At 39.3% G+C, this 27,807-nt stretch overlaps 1 long non-coding RNA gene across 1 annotated transcript; it reads right to left on the bottom strand.

The window, feature by feature from the left end:
* Nucleotides 1-2,263: 2,263 nt before the first annotated feature.
* On the bottom strand, nucleotides 2,264-27,172 carry LOC146768362 (uncharacterized). Its single transcript, XR_014952855.1, has 3 exons — nucleotides 11,729-27,172; nucleotides 11,447-11,588; nucleotides 2,264-6,821 (listed from the first exon to the last, which is right to left on the bottom strand). It is a non-coding gene; the product is annotated as an uncharacterized LOC146768362 (long non-coding RNA).
* Nucleotides 27,173-27,807: the final 635 nt, after the last annotated feature.

Here is a 27,807-nt window from a genome sequence, read left to right on the forward strand (position 1 = left end):
AAACCTGTAAGGGCTTTATTAACAAAACTTTAAAGAAAATTTGTACTTTTCTTGCAATTTTAATAAATTGTAATTTTACTGCAATTTCCTTTTTATCCAACACTCATTTCCAAACCTTTTGAAATATGCTGTGTTCAATTAAATTCTTTACCATCTTGCTCCTTAAAATTAACTAGGACAGAATTTTCACTGTGTTATGCCTGGCTCTACTTTTAATTATCCTCACTTAGAATATTAGACACCATGCTGATTTATGTCTAAAGGAAATTACCTAGGATCATTGGAAGCATATGAAGTTCATTTTAAGATGCAGCAATAACTTATATTAGAGGATGTAGAAGGTCTTAACCTGCAGTCCTTCAACACACTGCAGCAAAAAGCTCCTGGGTTTTTTAATTAAAAAAAAAAAAAAAAAAGACATCTGCAATGCATTTTTTCCCCCAAATCCACTTAATAGTCTTAAAAACAAGAGTCCCTCTGGCTAAATGGCTGTGCTTGAGCATACATGTAAGAAGCATCACCCAACTCAGCTGTCTGGTTTTGATGATTATTTGGGGCATTAGGCTTCTGACTGGAACCCCTGGATTGCAGTCATTCAACATGCAACTGGAATACAATATTTATCTCTGTTAATGTTTCATTTTTAAAATAAAACATTATCAGTCTCACTCACACACTCAAAGTTCCCTAGTACAAAGCTTCATCTCACTTGAAATTCACTGCTAAAAATGTCTGGCAGTTTACTGAAGCACAGCTAGAGATTTAATTGGTAGCTGCTGGTTCACAGAAATACAGTATGTGTCTCTTAAAACACAGAAATAAATGGATGCTTCAGGAAATAAAGGCTGACTCACATATTAATCTTGTCCAGTCATTATAGTCTAACTAAAAGCCGAGTTAATTAGGTTTTCCTTTAAGCGCATTCTTTCTAGAATTTACACAATGTTAACTCAGTAAACTTGCAAGAGCTGATCCTGACACTGCTGTAAACCTTCCTAAAATAACAAAATTAATTTTAAAGGCAGAGGGAATTGTATTTTGCCTTTGAATTATCAGGCCAGGATGTTATAAGACAGATGATTATTTTAGGCAAATTAGTCAGCCTAAAGCTAAGGGAGTGAACCTCTACCTTGCAAAAAACATTGGTCTCCACTGAGAATGCCTGCTGCCAGCTTTGCAGTGAGGAAATCTGAAGCAAGTTATTATTGGAAGCACCAAAAAAAGACTCCAACAATTACAGATTTCAAACAACATAAACCATAAGAGTTTAACACTGGCACCTTAATTTGGCCTAGCAAACATCTAACTAGACAGCACAGAAACAAGTTATCACATGGGCTGTTGTGAGAAGTCTCTCATAAAGAGTAAGGAGAGGAAAAATTACATCTCAGTAGTCAGAATTCCTGACCCCATAGCCCCTATTTTCTTAATCTTTCTAATCTGGGTCCCCCACTTCAGACCTCTGTCCCTCATCATTGTTATGCTCTCATCTTCTTACCATAGTTCCAAGCTCCCCAACCCAAGGCAGGTAATGGCTAGTTCATTACCTCGCTCTTAAAAAAAAACCAAAGAAGTTGAAATCCTCTGTGCCCACAAATATCCCAGCCCATCAGTGGTATTCCCATTGCAAAGCAAATTTCCTCCTGACTGCAAAGACTGTCTGCTGGAGCTGAAAAAGGAAGCTCTAAAAATGCTGTTGTTTTTTCTGCCATTTAGAATAGGAAAGAAGATGGCCAAATATCTGAGACTGCTTCTACCTCTCAAGGGCTTCTGTGGCTTCTTCTGTGCCCCTTTGTACATTGAGCCAGATGCTGGTGGTAGCTCCTTGCTGTGCAGGTGTGTAACTCCCTTCCAAGCATGGGCCAGCCTAAAGCTGAACAGGCCAAACACGTTACCTTACCCATAACACATGATGGGCCCAAAACATTAAGAGCAGGTTGCAATTCAGCTATAGGCCAGCCATAAAGCAAGCTCTCAGAACACTGAGAGCAGAAGTATGTGAAACACGATGGTTTAAATTTGAAGAAGTCCATGCTCAGTTCCTGTTAATTTGTCCTGCATTCAAAGCTTTGAAGTGTCCAGCATGTACCACTGACTTTGTGAATGATTTCATGTAATTTCTAACCAAACTCATCTGACATAGTTACTACCAATCACCATCTGTCATTTCCAAACACTATTCAGGCTATTCTCCAAATTTTTCCAGACTTGCAAATTTCTCTCTCTGTCTGCTGCAAGTGCCAGCCTTTACCAAATTTCTTGACTGAGAAAGATTATATAAACAAGAAAATATTATTTCAAATTTCAAAAGAACAATTTATCTCCAGTCTGTGGTTTGGGCAAAGTTTCAGGTCAGCTCTTTATTTTACCTCTGCTGGTTCCCACATTGCAATTTATGAGGGAAACCTGAACCAAGGAACACTCTCAGAATGGCTATAGTGAGCCTGGACACACAACATTATAAACCAGGCTCTGAGATTTGTTTGTTCAAGAGCTCTGACCAAAGACATTTACCACGCATTAAATACAAGTTATTTGAAAGGTATTTGAGAGCTAAATTTGGCTTAGTATTTCCTTTTATGTTTTATGGGTTGTGGAAATTTACCCTGCTTAATTATCAAAGCATTTTATGGTCTTCTACAGTCCCCAGGAAAAGAGGGACAGAAGAGAAAGGTGGGGGAGGCAGCCTGATCCACAAGGCACCAGGATGAAAGCTTGACCTCCAGAGCTCTCGGGGAATGGTAGAGTTTGTCTCTCCCAAAGCTAGAGAGTGCTTGCCCTTCTGCAGGAGGGCTGGAGGCTTTGAAATCAGAAGCCAGCACCCAACAGCTGTAGTCATTTGTGTGGTGTGAGCATGTCATGCCCTAGACAATGCACTGAATCCAGCTCCACAGTGTTTGGAGAGGGTGGTCAAGGCTCGCTGTGATTACAGCTCCCACAGCAGGCAGCTTCTGTGGTGGTGGTCATGGACAGCACAAAAACAAGCATGGTGGCTGCAACTCACCAGTGTCTGCTCAGATGCTGCAGACCAAGGAAAATGGCTTTTTTTTAATCAGCCTGACTGAATTGATAAGCACTGAAGAGGAAAAATCCATTTAAAACCGAAGTTCTTTTTTCTTAAATACCCATGGCAAACAATTACAGAAGTCATCGTTTCCTCACATCTAGACTGAGGTTGCAAAGGGCTTGCAGAGACTCTAGATTTGCCAGTAGCCAGTGTCATGGTGGTGAAGTGAACCAGACTTTACTGGAGCATCAGAAAACACCTGGGAAGTCTGTTTCCTATTTTGTGCCCTCCTTCACCCATTCTCTTCCTCTTCTGGCTACTGCAATGGCAAAGGAAGACTCCTTTCTCTTGCATTTGCACAGAGTCCAGCACCGTGAGGTTACCAAACTCTCCACTTACTAATACCACAGAATCAAGTAACTGAAGAATAAATTCTTCTAAAACTAATCCAGACCCCTCTTATTCTAGTGTATTCCAATGGAAATTCAATACCTAATCTTCCTGGAAATCCTACTAGATGTTTAACTGGATATCATATAATTAAGCTCCTTTAAAAAAAAAAAAAAATCATATTATCCTACTAGACTATCTTTTGAAGATTTTGGTATTCAACAGCAGGGGACTATGATAGATTTTACAGTAACCACAAATCAATTTCCAGGTTACAGTAGTAAGGGATCAGCACATTTATTCAGACTGCTTCCTTCCTTGTTCTGTCAGATGAAGTTAAACACCCAGCACAGTAAATAATCTAGGCACACTCACCAGCATCCAAGACTGGTCTAGATTTTCAAAGGCTATACCAAGCTCTTCATAAGCTTTCTAATCCTCTTAGATACCTTCCAACCCAACAGGTTGAAAGGCACAAGTTTGCCTAATCATGCTTATTTCTCCCACAATGTGTCTGAGCAAACAGTGACTCTGACACGTGCATACAGTCCTGGTGTTCATTCATGTATGGCATTTGTATTGCAGCCAGTTCAACACCCAATGTACATAAAATAAGAATTTTGCATTAATATTGTAAGACTTTACACATATTAGAACAAGGCAGCAGAAAAGTGCAATTTTAGAACCTAGATAAGTACTAGATATAGTTGTAGATCAAGAAGAAAATCAAAATATTAATTATTACCCTCTGCAGTCACATTTCTCCATATATGTCTGGTTTATATCTGTGACCTATACTTTAAAACCCCTTTAGATGGTTCAAAATAAATGTGGCATACCCACTGCACCCTCTCCTACACTGGCCCAGCACTCCAAGCCAAGAAATCAAATTAATAGCCAGACATTTACATTTTGGCTCCACAACAAAGATAGGCCATCCCTCTGTGAGATCCAAATAAACAAAACAAACAACAAACAAAAAAAAATTGTCAGGGTGGCAAGTCACAGAGAATATGGCAGAGGTAGAAAAAGTACATGGGAAAGAAATTTCAAAGATTAATTTGAACATGAAGAATGCTATTTCTAATAAATTGTACAGGTGACAACTGAGCAGATTTTGGAAGAAGAGATCTTCAAAACACAAGCAATTTATACTCTCTCAAGTCTCATTCATTCCTGGAAAGGGTACCTAATTTTTTTTGCCTCTGCCTAGTTCCAGGCTTTTCCCATCACTTTCTTCCCACCTACCTTCAGCCAGGAATGAGGGACAATTTCTAACAGGGCAAGGAAATAGAAGGATGGTAGGAAAGGAAGGGGAAAAGTCAAATGTTTTTATGTCTTTATTCCAGCCCCGTAGCCCAGAACTTAATGGACAGTCCAAATGAATGCAAGGAAACATTTTATAAGAAAATTAAAAGGGATTAAACCCTGTGTCCAGTATCACATCAGCAGGACATAAATCATCCCCTCAAAACTGAAATATGATTTCAAAGAACCTTACACTAAAGCACTAAAACTGCCTTGTGAACACCTCAACTAGAGGTAGGCAGCTCTAAGTTGGATAGTACTGAAATTAAAAACACCAACAAAAAAATCAGCCTGTTGTTTCCAGGTGCTTCACCCAGGAGCAGCAGCTTTTCTTCCTACTAAAAACCTATAGAGCAAGGTCTGGCCCTGATGAAAGAAGTCAGCCTTTACTGTAGGCTTGGTGGTGATATCCCTTAGTGAGTTGGATTTACCATCTTACACCCTCCTTCTCAGAAAAATGATAGTGATTATATCTATTAAAAAGCAGGCTCGGAAAGCTTTCCTCTTCCCTTCCTGAGGAAAAGCAAAACCTTGGCAGCTAAAAATAAATCAAAACCTGGGGAAATGAGAAATTGAAAAATAACATAGAGATGAGATATATTTAGGTTTTTGAAGATCAAGAAAGGAGTAGACATGCCAGGTACGGAGGTTACCACCCGAAAAATAAAAACAGCCCTGGGAGATGAAGGCTGTGGGTTTAGGCAAGGGAATTCAATCTGCAACCCAAGTCTACTTAAGCAGATATTAAGGTGGCAAAGACCCAAATCAGAATTTCTAGCTAATAAAGCAGAGCTACACATCAGTTTCAGGTCAAACATAAACATGTATTTTTGCTAAATAGTAACAAAAATGTTCTGAAATTAATTAAAAAACAGACTAGAAGTCTGGATAGAAGTATGTAGAAAAAACACATTTTTCTTCTGCTTACAAAACCTTTGCAGTCTTTTGATTAGTCTTCTGTGAAAGGAAAAAGCCTTTTCAGTTAAAAGTTATTAACTGGCTCATATATAATATGCTACAATCTGCTTGCACTGAAATTTATGGTTAACCTTACTATTGCAATCTTGGCAAAAGGTATCTATCTGAAGTTTGGAGATACACAGCTTTTAATATTTCTTTAGATTGCTTGTTCATTTCATGCACAATCCAAACTGCTGAATTTCTAGTATCAAGGACAAACCATTATACTGTCCTTTGTCCTCAGTATTTGTATACAGTTATGGATAACTTTGTGTACCATGAGCAAATATTTGCTTTTGAGTCTCAGATTTTTAACTTTTTTTTCTTTAACAGAAATGCTTTTGTTTGTATACAGCCAGTTCCTGTCAGGCAATGCATGCTAAGCATCACCTGTTGATCCTGTCCTGAACAACATCAATGGTAAGACCGCAGCTGTATCAATCATCTTCACAGGAGATGCTTTGGCCCAGTGTGCTGCAGTACAACTCGCAGCCAAGGGCAAAGACAGATGCCTGCTAAGCTCCAGGGTAATAGAAAGTCACAATGCCATGCTCAACCCCTGCTTCTGCAGCTCAGATAAGCTGAGCACTGAAGAAATCATGAATTTAACATAGTGCTTAGGAGTATCTAGCATGTGGTGTTCCAAAGTTATATTTTCAGTGCTTCAATCCCTAAAAAGTAAAGGAGTTCACTACTGCTGTCCAGCTAAGGGCAGAATAACTTACTTGTTTCCTCTTTAAAATCTCACTCAGATTCATATTATTGATGCAAAAATACTTTTATTCCAGCTGAAACTCTACATCCACATCTTTGACTACAGCCAGCCATTCACGACCTGTGTATTTTCATTCCAGAGGGATGCACACAAAGCGTTTTTAATTTGCCTCCACCCAGTTTACATTGTTTTCAGTCCTGATGCAGCTCCAGTGCGCGTCTCCACTAAGTGATCAGCAGGAAGCAAAGGATGGTGAGCCAGTCAGCCACGACAGCCAGGCAGGCAGGCTGTGCAGCAATGACAACACCTGATGTTGGCAGCCACACCCGCCAGGAAAAACAAGATTTGCTGACTACAGCGCTGCTGTTGAGTTAGTCCAGTTGCAAGACTCAGGTCACTTGCTTCTTTGTAAGGATTCCAGGTTCAGTGTTCAAGCATGGCCTACAGTAAACAGCAGATACAAAACACAGCCAAAGGATGAAGGGAAGGAAGAGTACCCACACATAATCTCCACAGAGCAGTTGTCTATTGGATATTTCAATCAAATGTCAGTAACCCTCTACAAATGTAGAGCACACATATACAAAGCAATGCATACTTTGAGCTCCTATATATCTGCACAAAAATGAATAAACAGTGCCAGTGGAAAGCCATAAGATTGTCACCTAGATAAGCTGCATAAATCTAGTATTTCAGATCGCTGAAAATAGACTTTGGCTGTTTGATTCAACCATAAATCAGGATCCCTGTTAATCTGGATTTAGAGTGGCTTTCCTGTGCAGTTTTGAGAGTCTCAAAGGAATATACTGTTCATTGATTTATGTACTAGTCTTGCTGAAAAGTTGATTTACCTTTGCTTTCTGCAAACAGTGAATTGCAGCTCACTGGTTTCTCTGAATATGCAAAGCCTGTACTGTATATAAAGGTGGGAGAGTCTGACAGTTTGCAGCTAAGTAAATCACACTGATCCCAGTGTTTGCCTTGAGATTTACAGTGCATGCTATAATTTAGCCCCCCAGTGCCCACCCAGAAAATACAGCCAAATATGAAAGTGTTTTATCATAACTTCATATACTGGATCTTCTTTCATTTATCCATTATCTAAAAATCACTCTACCTAACAAATTCCACTTGGAAAAGCATTACCAATGACACCTAGAAATGTTTTCAAATTTAATTTGACAACAATCTCAACCAGGATATTTCAGCTCTTGGGCTTTAAGAAGTTCCCTTTAGATTTCCAGCAATGCTTGCTAACTTTAATATGAGCCATTGCATACATTCACATTTAAAAAGAGCAACAGCAACATGCATAAACTTCAGGGCCTTTCTTTTCTGAAAGCAAAAGAAGTAGGCTAACTATAGACATGTCTATTTCAGGGAAAGAGGAAAAAAAAAAAAAACAAACAAAAAAAAACAGCAACAACCAAACCAAACAACCAGTGCAGAGTAGCAGAATTCACATTATGAATTGCAGTCAGTATTCTCCATACCCACTGCTCCTGCACATTTGATAAGAATACCATAATATTTATTTCCATGCATGTGATAAAACACAAACCTATCATCAGTTACAACATTATAACAGATATTTCAGGACAACACATCTTCTCAAAGTCGTTTAGCCAACCCATTTGCACATTCAATATTTGCAGATGCAGATTCTTTGCCTACAGAGGTGATCTAGCTGCCACAATATTGCAGATATCAAGATAGCAGATATTTTTCTTTCTGTTTCTCTTTAATTTGGCAAACTATAACTTGATACATTCTTTATAGGAAATTTTCTTGCTTCTGGAAAGGCTTGTGCACCTCATTGGCCAGCTGAATAATGTGGAAATATTATCTCCTTTGTAGAAAATTATGCTGCCACTGTCACAATATGAAGACAGCAAAATTTATAACTCCTTCTCTCCCTCCTCCTTTCATTTTGGCCTGGACACTGTGTCACATATCAAATTTCAAGCAATTTTTCATTTTAGGAGCTAATCTGTTTGGTTACTGGAGTGGAATGACAGAACACACCTGTGATCAAAGGGGAAGGTAGATGGAAAAAAACATCTCCTGAGTTCATGTACATCCATTACCCTGACCTTGTTACATAGTGCTTCATATAGATTTGGTCAATTATTAGACATTTGACAGTTACTTCCAGCACAAAGAAACTATTGAGTAAGTTTGGCAAGCATTTTGTTCTTTATTAATTGAAACTGTCTCAAACAATGACTTGAAGAGAGGTCAAATATCTCTTGATAAAAAACATTTTAAAATTCTTTCTGTATAAAGGGGTATATTCACAGTGACAAAATCCAGAAATCATCATTCTTTAAGATGGAGCAAGACCACCCTCTGCTACCCAAACCAACAGAGTATGAGGACCTTCTTTAGTGAAGAAAGCCCAGATTCAAGACCTGTCTTAAACTCATTAAGGATTTTCAAACCCAGATTAGGCTAATTCAGGGTTTTCCCCAAGGAGAAAGTTTTAACTAGGAGCAGTTTTAAATGTTTCTTTTGTTCCAGTGGGGAAGAAAGAAAACCAAATTTTGAGTGCTGCAGTTTTTCTGCAGAGATGGAACTTTTCTCACTCACTCACTTCTAATTATCTTCACTCAGATGATGAGAGCATTGACACATGATGGGAATGCAAGGATTACAAAACAAAGATAAGGGACACGATCCCAGCTCTGCAACTGTCTCAGCACTGCAAGGAGGGACAGGGCTGCTGGCACCACCCTTTAATGAATGCTTCCCTTACAGCTTATGGATTTCTAAACCAGTCCTGGGATTTCGTTCTTTTTTTTTTTTCCCCAAACTCTCTCTTGACCAGGGAGCATACTCAAAGTGGGAAAGGGAGGGAAAATGGTGTAGAAGGAATCACATCTGAGCAGACTGTGAAGAACTTGATTATCAGGTCATCTCCGCTACACGTTGCTGATTCTGTCCTCTTTTTATACCCAGATCATATTCCCTTTAATGGTTTTCTGGATCAGTAGAAAATAATAAATAATGAAGAAATAAAGCCAATTCTAGCAGCTTATTTGCTTCCTTCTTTCATTCAACTGGGAGTTGGACTAGATGATCTTTAAGGTCCCTTCCAACAACAAATTATTTGTTGTATCATCTTCCATTGCTACAGATGCTACTACTGTGGAGCAAAGGGTATTGTGAACTCAGTAAATATCAAAAGTTTGGTAAGTTCTTTCAAGTGAGACAAATGGGTGGCCCACACCTGTAGCCTACTACAACAACAAGAACAACAACAAAAATCACAGAAATAAAAATGAGGTACTGCCTCCTTTCCTTCTCTCCATCCACCCCATGGAAATATTTCCCATGGCTGACTAATGTAAAATCATCTAGAAAATAAAGGATTTAGAAAACTGCCTCAAGATCTTAAAAAAAAAAAAAAATCACTTTTCCATCATTTTCAATTAAAGTCATTCAAAATGAAATGCAAGATAACTGTCCAGAAAAAGCAGCAAAGTGTAAACATATGATTTTGTAATTGCTGTTTTCCTAGAAAACCTTGCATTGTTACGACACATTTTCATTTTTTCAGAGATAATGCAACTATTTTCTCATCACTTGGTAGCCTTTTCCCCCACTGATATGAGAGTCCCCATCTCTCTTCCCTTGAAGGATGAACAATAAAACACATTCATCATTTTCTCTATGAGATTCCAAAAACACGTGTTAGACATTTCAGACACTCACTGCAAAATCATTATACCATCTTTACAGGCAGAAAACATGATCTTCCAAATGCCATCCTATTCCAGAAGCATGAGATACTAGCAACCAGCACAAAACCAGCTACAACATAAAACCAGCAAGCTAAATAAAATGGCACTTCCAGTGTGCATTTGCTCACAGGCAAGCTTGTCTTATTGTGGGAAATATCTACCACTCAGCAGCTAGGAGATGGTAGGTTTATTCCACTACCCTCCAATATGCCATAGGAATATTTCCTCTAAATAGCATGGAAGGCACCAACATAGAGGTATTGAACAGCATCCAAAATTCTCAGTTGCCCTCTCTCACTGATCTGGTGTGCAATGAAGCCCAAGTACCACGCAACTGATACTGTACCTCCAGATTCAGGACAAGCAAACCCACAGGATTCCATGACTTCACAGAGAAATAGAAAACATAAACTTTAGTCTGCTTTTTTTGTGAGCTAGAAAAATTCCCTGAACATCCCCTTAGCAATAAGGTCAATGCATTTTGGAGAGTGCTTTTTGCAACTGCAGATGTGTCTGTAAACTGATAGCAGTTTATGCAAAATTATTTGCATACCTTGAAAACATATTTGTCAAATATCTGCAAAAAACAACAAAAAAAAAAGAAAATCAAATGAAAATAGACTTTCTGTTGTGGAAACATTTTGCTAACCAATTTCCATTTTCATGTGCTCTTCTTATATCTGCTTCTAGCTAAAATCAGGGTAAAAAATAGCATAACTTATTACTGTTTCAATACCTCCACTTTGTTCAATGTCAGGAAGCTTAGTCAAACACTTAAGCAATTCTGAATAGAAAGAACTGTTAAGCTCTTATGTCAGATTTTGCTGGGAAAGACATCCCAGTTTGTCAAACTCAAATGTATCAGTTTTAAGTTTGAAATTTACCCATTTCAATTGTAGCAGGTTTCTGAGTGTGAAAATAAAACATTGAAAGTGAAACAGGGGAGAAGAGAACCTTAATTCTTCAGAAGGCAGCATAACACCATACTCCCAAGTACCATGAATCTATCACCCACAGGCCCTGTACTTATGAAACCAAACAACACAAAGATGATAAGCAAAGAGCACAGACTCCAGAATCTGTGATAACCTCCTCACAGTACGCCAAGGCTCAACACTGTTAAAGTTTTCCACTCATTAAGAATGGATTCAACCAGAAGCCAGGGAAGGACCATTGTACCCAAGGCACTTCATCTTTTGTTAAATGCAGAGCTTGGTTTCAAGAAATAACCATTTTCCAGCAATGTGTTTTCACAGGAAAAATTCCCAAAAATATATTCTTTAAAGAAAGCCAGCCTCCAGATCAGATACCTAGATTAAATACCTTGAAGACATTTCCAAGAAACATCTGTTTCTTCCACATGAGCTTCCAAGTCTGTTCTCATCTACTCCTTCTTAATCTTCTATAGTTCTGTTGTTTGTTTGCTTTTCTTGTTAATGGGCTAGAGAAATCCCTGTCTCTTCAGCTACAAAAGAATTGCAAAGGAAAAGAATACTTAATTGCATAAAGGATGAATTTCTCAGAGCAGCACATAGATTACAAACACTGAAAAACATTCTGAGCTTGCTGATGGAGGGGCTATAAATAGGAAGACATGTAACTCACCTTGTGGCTTGTTTTGAGGATAGAAAGTAGAAATATTAACATTTCTAATTTCTAAACTGTTCATAAGCATTAAAACACTACAGCAATACCTGTAGAGAGACTTGAGCTTGTTCTGCTTGTAGTCCCAAGCTGACAAGAAACCCACAGCTGTGGTTAGCAGGGCACCAACCCAAGCTAATAAAGCTCAGCTGAGAGCAGGGCATGTTAGTTTAGGGCTAGTGCCACACTGGTTTGTTAGATGGCTTCCAGTCAGCTCAGAGCATGCTCACACCTCCTTGTGAGCGATCGTGTGGCCTTTACTTTGGACAGGTACAAAAGCATAACATAGGAGTTCCAAAGTCTTTGGTTTTGTGCACACGCACATGAGTCAGCGAGGCCTCTGCAAGCAGATGTGCTAAGCTCTGCCCGTTGGTGGGTTGTGCTGATTCCAGCTTCAACACCCGGACCCAGCAGGTGCTTCTGCCCATGGAAATGTGCCCCAGTAGACAACTAAAACTGCTGCAGCCAGACAAAGATTTGGGGCTAGTTAAAACCCGAAATATTTCAGGCATATATTTCATAAAACTGATCCACTATTTCACGTCACTGAAAAAAATCCATGGAAACAAAAGACATTAGCAAGGTAAAGCCACTAGTGGGTCTCATGAGATCCTTGTATGGTACCCTGAGGAAGCTCATTGAGGTGCCCATGCTCTGGAATGTTGTGTGCAATGATGTAATGTGGTGTTATGATGTGCTTGTGACATGTTTACAGCTCACCTCTCTAATATGGTGTTTTAGAGGAGAGAGGGCTGCAGTGGAGATGAGGAATGGAAATTGAGAAAACACCTGTCATCATTCACCCTTTGGAGGTTAATACCACTTATCTGAAGTACTCAACTCTAGTTTGAAAGAATGATTAATATCCTGCTGTGTTTTTGATAGGAGTAAGAGTTGCCTCCAGAGATGCCATGGTACTTCTTCACAATTTAAATTGCTACTGCTCTTCTGAAATCTTCTTAGATTTCAGAAACTTTCTCAGACAGGAGCCTGCAAAGCACAAGACAGATATAAATAGATATGAGTATCTAAATTATTATTATTTCTATCATTGTCTGCTTTGGATAACTTTCTTCACTGGCAATCTGTTTTATGGCCTCTAGGAAACACATGATCTTTCATAATTTTCTTCCAAAATAAAATTAACAGCAAGGGATTACAATGTCTGTAAATTAACACAACTGCTCACATTTCACTGCCAAGGAAAAAGGCTGCTTCACTCTTTATTGTCAGGTCTCTCACACTTCTCATCTGTGGAAGAAGAGCAAATAAAAACTGCCAAGACTCACTAGATCTCTGAGGCAGTTGTCGAGTGAGCAGGTGTGCCGGTCTCCAAATTGATGCACTTTGAGCTGTCTGCTGATATCTGTATGGCAGTGTGAGAGCCTGAATGTTGTAGTAATGCAAGGCAAGATCATTAAGAAAGTATTTTTTGCCTGCACCTGGTTTGATGGATGTAGCCTCACAACTCTCAGACTAAATCCTGCTGTATGTGCAATGCATGGAAAATATCTACAGAGGAGTGCACTGCACGTGTGACTACACGAGCAAATTGGGATGTGGGAACTGTAGCAGGCTCCCGAGCAAGAGCAGATTCACTGAACTCCTCTCCTCCCCTCAGTAAAGTGCAAAGCATAACCACACAAGTGCTCCTCTTACCTGCAGTGTTAGGGGGAAAAATATATTGTGTGTGCTCACAACAGGTGCTAAACATGTATGTCATGATTTATTGTCACAGCATGTGAATAGTGCATGGGATTTAGAAACCATCTCAGAATGAATTCCCAAAGCCATTAACTGTCAAGCTCTTCACACCTGCCAAGTCCAGACCCCCAAACTAATTCATAAGCATTCAGCAACTTGCCTCTTCCCCTGGGGACTTACTGTTATTTTAGCATTAACTTCACTGCCTGCATGAGTATGATTGAGATCAATCTGTGTGATTCTCACAAAAACCTTGGTAAAGAAGGGGCATAGACTTCTTATTTGGCATCAATCAAATATCAAAAATGAGATCTCTTTGACATTTACACAATGCCCCAGATTGAGAGATATTCATGGGATTTGAAAAGTAAAGGCTTTGTTGATATTTTCCTAAATTCACTAAGGTAATGGTTTGTTTACACCACCCATAGCTGGAGTGACAGCCTTGTGCTGGACTTTGCTTGCATGCATTCTTCCCGTGCCATATCCCTGCCTAATAAAAACAGGTGAGCCTTAGCCCTGGTCTCATGTATACTAATTTTCACTGGGTAGTTATGCTAGTCAAGACTTCTCGTACTGTCAAGTGAAAGCAGAAATGGATTCCATCTCTATTTTTCATATTTAAAAGAAGGTGGGGAAAGAGAGTCTGTTGAAAAACACAAAAAACTCCAGATCAAGATCTAACCTGACAATTTCTAAAAAGCTTAAAATAAAACAAAACAAAACAAGTAAAACAACATACAAAACCTCCCAACAGATAGGTTTGTATTTCTTCTATAAGGTCTGTTTGTAGTGGTCTTCCTCATGAAGAAAAAGGAAAAAAAATCTGTGATATTTCCATTATACACCATTTCACTTTGGCAAAGGCTTATAACTTCCTTTCCTCCAATTTTCTCCTTTGCAAATTGTGAGCTTCAAAATTTTTTTATAGAAAATAGGTAAAAAAATAATTTGTTCTACACGTTCTACATTGGTCCTGAACTAAAGTCTTTTTCATTTTAGAGTGGATATCCTTATTAAAAAAAAAAAACAATAGCCGCAAACATTCAAATTTTTGGTGAGAGAGAAATTTCTAAATTTTCAATTTTGTCTGCAATTCTGGAAGAAAAAACTCAAGCATGAGACTTTTACTCCTTTGTAAACCTGTTTAATAGCCCCTAATATCAATGTACTTTCTTCTACTAATTATGGTAGAGACAATTGAATTTTCACAGTCCTCCTTCTGTTCTGATATTTATGAGGAGCTAAGGGACTGATTTTATAAACTGCAGATCCAAAAATTACTTTTGGACTTAACACAGTAATTTAAATGCCAAGAATTTAAAGACCTCACAAATGTCTTGGATTTGTACTTCATGAAAAGTTTCATTCTTTGAAAGAGTCTCTGAACAGTCTTGCCAGGGAAGTGGTGGTAAAATGGTTTTAGCACTTCTGTGAAAACTGTAGCACAGATGATTAAAGATTATAATACACAGAAGGCCTTGGAGAGTACATTAGATATTAACAACACTTGGAAGCTTAACTAGAAGCTGGTCAAAGAAAACCAACACAAATCCCTCTTTTCTTTTCCTTTCCTACCATAGTTCAGTCATTTCACACACACAAAACATAACCAAAATGAGAATGAAAATGCTTAGTTCCAGCATGGCTGTTGAGCTGCCTCAAAGAAGATTAAGTCAGTCTGGTTAACTTCACTCATATGACAGAATAATAACTTAATGTCATGAGGCTCTGTCCTGGCATATCCCAGATTTTGAAACCATTCAATGTTTCAGAATTGGGGTTCAGTATTTCCTAGCAAAACACAGTACTTCATGCAGCATTGTTTCTTAATAACAGACTGAAGCTTTTGTCAGCTTATTTTTTTTTTAAGCAAGTTTTTGTATGTATTTTTCCACTGACCACTAGGCAAGTCTGCAAGGGTTCAAGCGTTGAGTTTACAGCCCTTTTGAAGACAACACATCATATCAGTTGTCATATTGGTGAGGTTAAAATGTTGTCCAGTGGTTGGGGCCCTGCCCTGGCAAACGTTGGAGAGTAAATCTGAAATGTCTCTTCAGGGAGCCATGCAAAAGTTATGTATGAGGAGAAAGGCAGAGAATTGATGCTATATCAGAAACTGGATAGAAAACAAAGGATAGGATTAAGTAATTAATTTTCTAAGCAGGGGTAATCAGTTACTGCCTTGAAATGTTTAATAAATGTGTTGAGATACCTGTAAAAACGTGGGGAAGGGACAAGACAGCACTGACAGATGACTTGCTTATTTACAGTTTGGTCCCAGGTAGAATGGACTGACCATAGCATCACAGAATCATTAACACTGGAAAAGACCTCTAAGATCATGGAGCCCAGCTATGTTCACCACTAAACCTTGTCTTCAAGTGCCATATCCATGTTCCTTTTGAACACTTCCAGACATGGAGACTCCATCATGTCACTGGGCAGCCTATTTCTATCCCTGATCACCATCTGCAGAAAGAAATTTTTCCCAATAGCCAATCTACACCTCCCATGGAACTATTTGAAACCATTTCCTCTGGTTCTGTCACTTGCTGCCTGGGAAAAGAGACTGACACTCACTTGACTACACCCTCACTTCAGGTATTTGTGGAGAGCAATAAGGTCACCCCTGAGCCTCCTCTTCTCCAGGCTAAACACCCCCAGCTCCCTCAGCCTCTTCTCACAGCACTTGTGCTCTAGACCCTTCACCAGCTCTGTTGCTCTTCTCTGGACACACACCAGCACCTCAATGTCTTTTGTGTAGTGAAGGGCCCAAAACTGAACAGAGGATTCGAGGTGCAGCCTCACTACTGCCCAGTACAGGGTGACAATCCCTTCCCTATTTCTGTTGGCTGCACTATGTCTAATACAAATAAGGGTGTCATTTCTTGACTTAGAGGTCAAGAAAACCAAAAACACCATGGTAAAGCCAAAAGTAAAACAGAAAATGCCTACCCTTTTGAAAGGGAAAAAATTAAATGTAACCTGGTCTTATATATGACAGCATCTTGACAACAACTTCAGTCAAAAGAGAGAGACTGTGAGACATGGTAGGGTGCTCAGAGAAAGATATTTGTAAAGCCTGGAATCCGTAACATTAGAAAGATGATGGGCAGTCTGGGATTTATGGAAGTATATAGGATATAGAATATGGCTCATAGAGAAAAGACTGGATGGAACCTTTATTCATTCTGTCCTGGACTCTGCAATCAGTGCAATAAAACAGCTAAATACCCAGTGCCTCTGCAGAGGGCACTGGATTAAAATGAGAAGCCCACTGTCCCAAAAGATGGAGATGCTGAGGGATAATCAGGATTCAAATCCTGTGGTATGAAAAATGCACAGTTATCATTAACAGCAATACTTTTGGAAGAGATGGTACACCCAACTCCTTCAAGTACAAACCAATTGTTCAATACTGCAATTAAAACTATGCACAGGCAAGATCAGACTAGCTGCTTTCTGCAAAGTTCATGATCTTCCTTCAGGATCCAGCTGGTGAGATTGCAAATGCAAAGCCTGCAAAAGCAAGGTAAGCTGAACCTATTTTCTCATTGCAGTGGAAGGTATAGGAAGATCCTGGGGAAAAAAATCAATTTAATGAAGGAAAGTAACTCAAACTGCCACAGTTCTGCTTGAGCTATGTGTTTTTCTGATCTGTTAGTCAGCCTCCCTTTTTAATTTCCCCAGTGCTCTGAGATGCATAATTTAATATTTCAAATTCATCACCTTTCTGATCTACATTTATCAGGCACTTTGAAGCCAAACATAGTGACACCTTTTTAAAAGGACTTGGACAAACACAAGTGCCTGCACTTTTTTGCTATGCATATGAAAATTCATAAGAACAAACAATTCCCTGTGCTTTAAAATGATCTAGAAATACGTTTGGCAAGAAAGCATTTCTGTGTGTCTGAGAAGAAAATCACTTCATTTAAGAAACCATCTCTAGACAATTTAGCAAGGGCTACTTTGTGTGCCCAAATTCTTTAGAAACTATTTATCCAAGCAATAGTTGAAAATAATTATCCAACCACATGCTTACAAAGGAAGGCAAGATTTGTAAGGCAGATAATATCTTTCAAGTCCATATAGCTGGAGAAAGCAGACAAGTTTTCAGGCATACAAGCCTTTCCCCAGCTCATTTTTTCTCTCATCTTTATAAGCTGGTGTAATAAAATAAACCATTTACATTCCAAAACTATCACAGCTACAACACTGATACTGATATTCACAAAGCTGGAGACTGAAAAGGCACACTTCATATGGATGTAAGATGTCAGCTGAAAACTGTTATAGCATAGTGGCGAGCAAAAAAACCTTATAACTTTACCAGTAAATATTTCTACAAAAGTGTGTGTGTCAAAGTTCTAACTTAAAGAACTTCCTGGTGAGAATGAAAACCTTACAGGGTTTTTTAGTTTTATTTTGCATTTTGACTGTTGTTGTTAATAGGAATGTCCTGTTCAGAGAATTTCAATGCCAAGATAAAAAAAAAAAAAAGCAGGCACAGGGGTGACTGGATGCTGTAGATTCCTCACAGTTATAAACGAAATACCGGAAAACACATCTGGAAGCCACATTGCTGAAGGCTGAACAAAATGAAGCTAATGATCTGAGAGCCAAAGCAGCATTGAGACTGAAGGCAGAGAGAGCACTGAATATGCAGTAGACCAGAAATGTGAAGCATCATGAAGCATCATCTCTCCATCTGCAGTCGAGAGATTCCAAATTTGCCAGAACTGCTTTCAATATAAATGTATCTGATCTTGTTTACTTCTAGCAGACATGCAATGATGGGAAGCAGCAAAATGCTGGAGAAAATTGTAGCTTGGCTTCTCAATATTCTCCTGTGCCTTTCCCAGCTTAATGCTAGTGCTTCTTGGGTGCCTGCCTCGCTCTTCCCATCAGAGGAAATAAATACAGGTAATAGGACCTGCTCAAAAGCAATCCTCAAACCTTTGGAAAAGTCTGTTATACATGGAGGCTGAACAATTCCTACATTTGAGGGATCACAGATTCTTCATTTAGGTATGTTTGGAGAGCAAACCCTAACTGAATGCTTGGAAGTATCACCCACGAGTTTGCTTTCTCCAGTGGCCTTGTGGATTGCAGAAGAGCTGCTGCTCACTGTGGTGCTTACCCACATATGTGTAACTGATGTCAGTGATGGAAGAAATCATTCCTCATTTGTTCTTGGAAAGTGTCTTATGTAGGTAATTTTCATCTGCATGGGGTATTTATTCATTCCTTCTTTTAAAGATCCTGTAAGATTGGTTGTTCCTTTTATCTACGGTCTGTTCTTCCTCAAATCTCTGTGTTCACATTTGAACAGAGCCATGAAAGAAGGACACTGAAGTGGATCCTGTGTGGTTTCAGCTCAGCTGCACCCTTCACACTGATGCCTCTCAGCGAGGCTCACCCAGCCATGTCTCTTGCTATATTTCTAAGGTCACACAAAGAACCAGCAGCCCACCAAGGCCACCAAGTTGGCTGCCCTCAGTGCCACATGAAGGACATCAGCTGGTTAGGAAAGCAGCTTGTTCTGGTGTTGCCACTGTCTCGAAAGGACAGCTTCCATTCCTCATCTTGCAAGGAGATGAATCCTCGCAGTGCCCCATGTCTCACTGGGGCAAGGCGGCTGCTCTTCCCGTGGCCTCATTGTGCCACGTCTTCCTTGTGCTTTCCAAGGAGCTCTCCAGGCACGAGAGCAGGGCTTGCTGTGCACGGCTGCGTGCAGACTCAATCTGGAAACCGTCTGTCTGCCCCGGCACACGCAGCACCACGGAGCATTGTCCTTCCACAACTGGCTTGCACAAGAAGCTGCCAGCTACTGTAATCCTTAGAAAAATTGGAGGCTTCCTACACAAAACAAAGCACATCCAAACTGTGGAGTAAACCCACGTATATCTACAGCCTTCAATTAATTAATGGAAAAATCATTTAGCAAAGACTGTAGAAGGATTGATAAAAACAACAAAGCAGAGACAGATTGATTTCCACCAGGCACAATTTTGTCAGTGGTTATTCCATCTGCAGAGTAAGATGATGGTTTTGTTTTGTTGAGCTATTTGCCTATTTGAAGCTCCTCATGGAAGCAGCAGCTCCATAGAGAACGGCCTCTCATGTTCTTATGGAGCCTTCCAGAACAATAAGGGCCCACATTGCTGAAAAAAAAAGATAAATAGCTTGAATTAAAAAGGATTGGTTTATAGATTTTTTTAATTCTTTTTAAAAAACCAAATTGCCCCTCCCAGGATACTTCAGCCTGCACTGCAGAAATGTAGACAAATTATAAGCCATGAGAAACCAAAGAAAATGTTAAGTAGCTAAAAAGGGGGCTCAGCTGGATTAAAAAAATGGAAAGGAGTAACTGTTGTGTGTACAGTTTAGCTGAGCAATGATGTAGGCCATATGTTAGCTGGCTACAGGCATCTGCTAGAAATAAACAGCTAGCAGAGGAATAACAAGTTAGGAGAGTAAAAGAGCAACAGTTAGACATAATGACAGCCCTAAGAAAGGAAAAATTTAGACTAAACCTCAATTTTCCTTTTTCCATAACAAGTTCTAGGAAGTGGAATATTCCCAGGGTTCTGCATAGACATAGTTTTGCATAGTACACAGTTTTATTCCCTCGCATTTTAAAGTCACTCATTCTGGAGTCCACAATCTTGCACTGTTAATCTCAGTAACCAGAGAGAGAGTTTCTATCCATAAGCATCATTTTCCAGATAAAGGGCCTGTTGCCTGCAGGGAATATTATTAATAGAAAAAAATAACTTCAAAATATTGTCTGTTGCTTATGTAAGACACAACCAAAAGTGAGCAAGTGGGAAAAAAAAAAAAAAACCAAAAAACAAACCCAAGAATTGGCCTGTTTATCAAACTGGCAAAGCTGAAGTAATTTTGTACATTTTGTGTCCTCTTTTTTTATTGCACAATCGTTCTGATTTTGGGTGGGGTTTTTAAAAAAAAAAAATAAAACTACAGCCCAATGTACCCCAACTGTCATGAAATTTTAGCAACAGCATTGACCTGTCTGACTATTTTCCAGCATCTCAGGACCCTCAAGCTGGTATCTCTTCTGTAACTGGTTAAGTAAAAACCAGGTGTGTATTCTCCTGGGTCATCTCAGTGGATGTATATTTAGGAATGATAATTTCTGGATGATATTCAAACATTCCTCTGGATCCATGTCATCTTGGCAAACAGTTTTAGATGCACATACTGACCTGTATCTCTTCATCTGCTCTGTGTTTAGCTCAGCCCTTTTACCACAGCCAGTATATGGATTTCATCACACAGAGGTGCCAAGTCTCTGCAGAATTAGAAAAGAGGAAAAGTGTGTGACTCATCCTGAAGAAGACCAGATGTATTGTTCCCATTACCTGTTATAGTGAACACTCTACCATTTCAAAACTATCCTGATTTTTAGGGGATGTACTGACAGCTTCATAGCTTTTCCTTATAATTTAGAAGAATTGCTCCCAAAAAACTCTTTTTTTCCTATGGCAGATACATAGGGAAGCAGCCTCAGCAGGTTTCAGCTTGAGCCCACCTCTCAAGTTTATTCTTCAACATCTGCATTATGGCAAAATTCCTCAAAGGGAATCTTCATGAATTAGTGAAGCTTAACCAAAACACTTAAAAATAAACCAATTGCTAAACATCAAAGCAGTTCTAGAATGTACTACTCAGCTCCCCAAAGCACACAGAGACACACAGAAGTAAACCAAGATTTTCTCCATAGCTATGCCTTCATGCTCAGCCTATACCTAGGCCCAGGAGTAGGGCCAACTGTTCAGGTTGACCAATAATGAAGTTTGTAATTCTCCCTGTCTTTAAAAAAATCCTTCCTCCTTCCTCTGCACACACAGAAGCTTCTCATATTGCCTCTGATGTGCCCAATTTGATATAATTTATTGATTACTGTACTAAGGAATGTTCTAGCAATCCTTTCCATGAGACCATCTATTTTGTAAGCTTGAATTTTCCCCTTTCTCTTGGCTTGAAAATTTAAAACAGAGGATACCATCCTTCAGTAGTTACAGGCAAACCATCTGCTCCCCAAAACACAGCAGTTGAAGGCTTCAGTTATTTAAGAACTGCTGACAGTTTATACATAGCTTCCTTCAAAATAAATAGCCACAAGCACACAGAAAAAAAAAAAAAAAGAAAGAGAAATGTATCTATTGAGTTATATACATGCTTTTCATACATGATCTAATATCTCATAAAGCTGACTTCAGCAACTTACTCAAGAAAAAATAAAATGAAGGGCTAAAACAAGTAGTGCAGAAACCCTTTAATCTTTAAGAAAGGAAACTGACAATACATTCAAAGCCTTCCACCAGTATTTACAGAATTATAATCTGAACTTTCACATACTGAAATCACAGAGTCAAGGTACATGAGCTGGTAACCATTACCTATTATTTAGCCTGGAATCCTGTTTCTCTTGGTACCATTACGTATCTGCAATAAACCAAAGATACCAATTTTTCTATGAGTTTGTGGGCACACTTAAAAGTGACTTTGTCTGGCACATAGCAAATCTCCACTTTGTTTATACTCGTGTTTAACCACTGCTGAGACTGGGGCCACCAGCTTGTCCCTGGGCTGAGATCACAGAAATATTGCAGCTCGCATCAAAGCTAACCAGAAACATGAGACACTGCACAATGACCTCATGTAAGAGAGGGTATGAGTTCAACAAACTTCAGCTGATACCTTTACACAGGGTGCCAGGCCATCTGAGCAGGGATTTCAGCATTCCACCTTGCTGCTGCTTACCACAGCATGACACACTGGACAAAAAAAAAAAAATTATCTTTTTCATCTATAATATCTCTGAGAAAAACATACAGGACTAGAATAAAAGACTCATAGAATCATTTGGGTTGGAAAAGACCTTTAAGATCATTGAGTCTGATGTCATATGGTTTATACCTTATAGTTGCCCAAAGTGGCACCAAAAATTTTCTAAGGTTAAACCACATATATCACCTGGAGATAAAGTGTATTTTGAAAATGAATAAGCCAGAAAAATTCCACAGACATTTTTCTTAGTCATTTTATTTTGTGGCACTCATAATGTGTGATTAGTATGGAACAGTCTGTTGCTGGCTCTGCCAATTTCATTTTGGGGTTGAAAGTTATAGGATAGTGTCTGAGAGGGGTACAAGACCCCTCTAACTTACATTAGCAGCAGTGGGTAAAGGGAGCTGGTGGGAGGGCACAGAGTGCAGTAATTGCCAGGTAAGCCATGTTGCTAGTAAGGAAAAATTGCTTATATGTGAAGCCTGTCCCCAGGGATACATTTGGACAACAGATAAGTATTCTGTTGTGGCTGAGGACAAAAGGAGTTCCTGTTCTTCTGAAACCTCTAATGTTTACGGCAGAGGAATTTCAAGTCCATCTCAACACTATTTCGGCATTTCTTCCACTCTAATTGAAAGAGAGACAAAAATAAGAGAAGACAGCAGTGAAGAAGCACGATGTAATTTTAAAAGAAAGTAATGTTGGAAGCTTTTAAAGTTTGGAATACATTATCATAAATATGTAGTTGTGTAAAAATTAGTGTTCCAGGATGTTCTGAAATAATGGTTAAAGCAATCATCCATGTATTACCTAAAGGCAGTATAGTAGCATTGTTAAATACAATGCCTCAAACTCTCCTTTATTAATACCTTCATTTTTTCATTTTTAAAACACATTTTCCAAATGTTCCTCATCCAAGAAAACATTTCCCATGACAGATAATTGATTTCAGATTTAAAAACAAACAGAAACCCCAATGGCAACCAACATATCCACTGGAAAATCAGCCATTGTTAAACCCCAGTGATCTCTATTATCTCTATTGCAGATATTTGCGGCACTGTCCTTATGCCCTGGAAGAAGGATGTGAAACTCTGACATGGGAGATTTGAAATAACCTGCACAAGAATTTCCTGGCAACTACTGTACTCATGAAAAACTGCTTTAGTTTAATCAGCCATCCACTCAGGGAAAGAAAGGGCTAGGGGTAAAGGAGCCCCACAAGTGTCACCTAGTTGTCACCTGTACACTCTGAAACAGATTTGACAGGTATAAACTATGATTTTTAGAAATGAGGAGGGAAAACAAATCAACCAAAGCAGCAAACCCCACTCTTCTCCTGAAGTACACATGAACAAAGCCTACTGTTATAGGACATTTCTCCAGGCTGCAAATTCAGGCCCTCAAAAGCAAGGACATGGCACAACCAAGGCTGTAGTGCTCAGAGACCAGAAAGGACTTGTGCTGCAGGGCAGTCCAAAGACTGTCCTCTTTGCCCTTTGGATTTGATTGCATTTGCTTGGAAGTGGGAAGATACCGACACGGAGTCCAGTGCTGCAGGCAAGTTATTTAAAGCAAACCTTGAAAACCCCAGTTTCAAGGGTACCTAAGCACTTACAGATGCTGACTTATGGCCCCTGACATTATGAGTTATTAGACACTTCATCCAGCTGGGTGTTTTGGAAAATCCAAGCAGATGTCTAAGTACTTTCAAAAATCATATCTGAATGGAGACCATATTACTTTTGTATTAATAATGTGGAGACCAGTTCATTAAGGAAAACAACTTTTAACTGTTTTCACTCAACTGGACAAAAACTGTAATAAAATAAATAAAAGGGCTAATTGGACGAAAAAAAAGTCATTAAAATTTCCCTATTTATTTGGTATATTGAAGGTCACTTTATTGAACAAATAAAATGCCTCTTAGGCACACTGTAAATTTTCAGTCAAGCTTCCTTTTCCATCCAAAGGCAATGAACTGGACCACACATTATTACAGAAAGTAATATAAAAGATAAAAAACAATTTTAAAAATTGAATTTGTTATTTTATTTATATTTCTTATTCAGGTTCAGCAACAAAATCACTCAGAGACAACATAGGGTCCAAACCACAAAATATTATATAAAACATTCCCAATAAATTTAAATAAAGTAATTTTCTAGCTTTTTGTTTGTTTGTTTGCTTCCTATTAGCCATTCATAAATCCTGCTAGCATTCCTCTGTGGTAATAGAACAAGTGAAACGAGAATATTGTCTGAAGATTTTTATCCTAATGTCTTTCAGAAACATTGACAGCAGATGTCTGGATTACTTTAATGCGAACATCCACCAAGAACATTAAACTTTCCTAAACCAGTTGTAACTACCTGTGTTTGTAAAAATCTTCCTGTTGGTAAAATTAGGCCAGAAAATACATTTTCCTTTGCACTTAGATAAGAAAAAGACCCAATCTTACTTGGAGACTTGAAGGGAGGAAAAAAAAGTTCTGTTGTTCTTCCTCTAATAGCCTGTCATTAGAGATATCCATTACTATCCAGAAGATTAGGAGTAACATTTTTGGAACAGAGGATATGGTATTTTCTCCAAATAGTACTTTCATAAACCAAGAGTATCTACACTTACCTGACTACATTATCTTAATATCAGAGCCAAACCCATTGGCAGGCACTCTACTGTCTTCAGCAGACTTTGCAGGAGTTGCTAAATGAACAATTGATAGGTTCGAGTCAAATTCTTACACACATTTTTTTTATTTTCTTTACCTCCCCAGTGATACAAACGTGCACCTTTAGATGATTAAGTGGAGAACTTGAGCTCTGGACAACTCTTGGTCCTGCTTTTAAAGCTACAAGACTAAATGTTCCTGTGACAGATGCTGCATGAAGGAGTTGCATGCTCCTCGCTCCACCAACATGCACATACCCCTCATTTCTGAGACTGCCACCAGCTTCACTAGAGAGCTCCAAATGGAGATCTCTTAAACCAGACTGGTCCTTCAGCAGCTCCTACTCGGAATCACAACAAATTATGAATACAAGAGAGTGATAATTTTACTTAAATCAGACTAGTAGATTGATAATGTACGCTCTTCTCTCCTGTGGCAGGGATTTGAGCTGACAGCCCCATCACAGAAGATTTTCTGTCATTGTAACACTTCTTGTTACTATGTAAAGAAGCCAGGACTGCGAATGAAAACTACTTTTTTGGTACCATTTTCAATTACAAGAAGATTTGTGAAGGGTTTTTGGAGATGTGCTGTTTCCTTGCCTCCGTACTACCTCCTGCATTCGTCTTTTTATTTTGTCTTTCATCTCTTTTCTGATGCCCCACATTCCATCATGCCACACTGCACTCATTAAATAAACCCCTAAATCTAGCTTTTGTCTAGCACTAATCCTTTTATTTCCTAAATCTTATTTAATCCAAAGGGTTTCCTTTCATCTCTTTAACTGTCAGTTGGATCACTACTGTTTCCTATCAACAGCTCCTGAAAATCTTGTATGGAGTTAAAAAGCTTTCAAGTGTTTTTATGATTCTCATTAGATTCTGCTCTCCCCAACACCTGCTAAAGACCATATTGCTGCTGCTCATGCCCTTCTGCCTCCCCTCCCCCTGACACAGCTCACAAGCAATAATCACATTAGAAAGGGTCTCCCCACATTTTCTAGAAAACTCTCTGCCCTAGTTTCAGCCCATATATTAGCAAGACTTGGTTAAATATGCATCATTTAATACAGGGCAAGTTTTTAGGTAAAAGTGATCAAGAAGAGAGTTACAAGGAAAGCTTTCCCTGGCACCACAAGGAAGGTTTCTCGGTTGGTTTTTCATGCATTAAATCACTCTCCGTATGAAAAGGTGTCGGCATTTCCGCCTTGTGCTCCCATTTCTCCTTTTGATCCCTCAGTGGCCAGTGGAGCAGCTTTCAAAAGTCTCTCCCTGTAAGGAGCAGCCATTTGCTGACAACTACCAGGTGTCTGCAGTAATCTCACCTTCCCACTGCAAGATACTTCAGGTGAGTCCTGCAGGTGAGATGTTGAGTAGAAGTCATAGCGAGAGGACACCCCAGTTCCCACACTGCCCACACTCCCCATTTGTAGACCATGTATGCCAGCTTTCTGCTGCCAGCCTTCAGTGTCCCAGAGCAGCTCTTCACACTGCCCTGCTCTGCAGCTCTCAGAAAGACTGTACAAATGCCTTACAAATTTTCTGTTCTTTGCAACCTCCCATGGTGCATGTGACAGCAGTGGAACGCAAAGCCCAGAGCTGGTAAGCGTACAAATACCATTTCCTCCCAAAGGAGGCAGAGCTGCTGTTGCTACACCATGGTGGGAGGGAAATCTTTATTACACCACCCATCCTTCCTCTAGATGCCCCTCACCTTCTTTCAAAAGTTGATTTTAAAGAGTCCAGAGGTGATCAGTCATTTTTACACACTACTAGACAAATAGCCAAGAATATCAGATTTAGCAGATCAGATTTAATATAAAATTGTAAAATTAAATATAAGATTTATTTCCATTTTTCCTTCTCAGACAGCTGCAAACATGACTATGAACAGATGAACAGCACGAGGATGAGTGCACTGAGTTGTAAGCACCCTCGCTGCTTACTGACAGACAGCACACACAGGGGAAAAGACCATTCAGAGCCACCATTGAGCAGCATGATCTCTTAAACCCTACTAAGTTCAGGCATGGGATTTCATGCAGAATGCTGCCATGTGGGCCCGCTGTACATAACCAGTTAAACTGGCTAGATGGCTGCTGCAGTCCACAGCTGCTCTGGTTTGCACTCAGCAGCAAGTTATTTGCTTTCTTTTGCACAACACAAGCCTCATCTCTCTGCAGACATGCAGTAGCACGCCTGCTACCTTTGCACTACCATACTCATGTCCAAGCAAGTTTAGTCAAACTCTAGAGCCTTTTTTTTCTGTGCTGAAATATTGTCTAAGAAGGCAATGGCAGCATGAATGGGACTGAAACGAGCATGGGAACACAGTAACTGTAAATTTGTCCTCACTCGTCTCCTTATTCAAAATCTTCTAATGTTTTTAATTAGATTTTGCTCATTTTGAGTTCTGTATTTCACTCAGGTAATAGTACTCTAACAAAGTTAACTAAAAGCTACAAAGTTCAGAGCTGGATTTTTAAAAAATCTTTCAAAGCCACAAATGTCTTGTAATGATGGTTGAACAACCTGGCTCAGGATCCAGAATCCAACCTTTCCTACAACTCGGGTATCAAGTACTCCTACCCAGAAGGTCATTCACCACCCTTGCAACCCCCTTCTTCAGTGTGGGTGTCATAACAGGATCCAAGTCAGCCAGCCCTCCCAGAGGCAATTTTCCAGCATGGTTCCAGAAATTGCAGTGAGCCAGGAGTGAACACAATAACCACTGAGAGAAGATATCATCTGCAAAGATATGAACTGGGCTGTGCCAGTTCCCCTCTATACCATGCTCAGGGCTGGGTGACCAGGGCCTGGCTGTCTCACTTACTTAATCCTGA

This window comes from Lonchura striata, chromosome 2 (genome assembly GCF_050655825.1).
Source record: "Lonchura striata isolate lonStrDom1 chromosome 2, ASM5065582v1, whole genome shotgun sequence".
Classification (NCBI taxonomy): domain Eukaryota; kingdom Metazoa; phylum Chordata; class Aves; order Passeriformes; family Estrildidae; genus Lonchura; species Lonchura striata.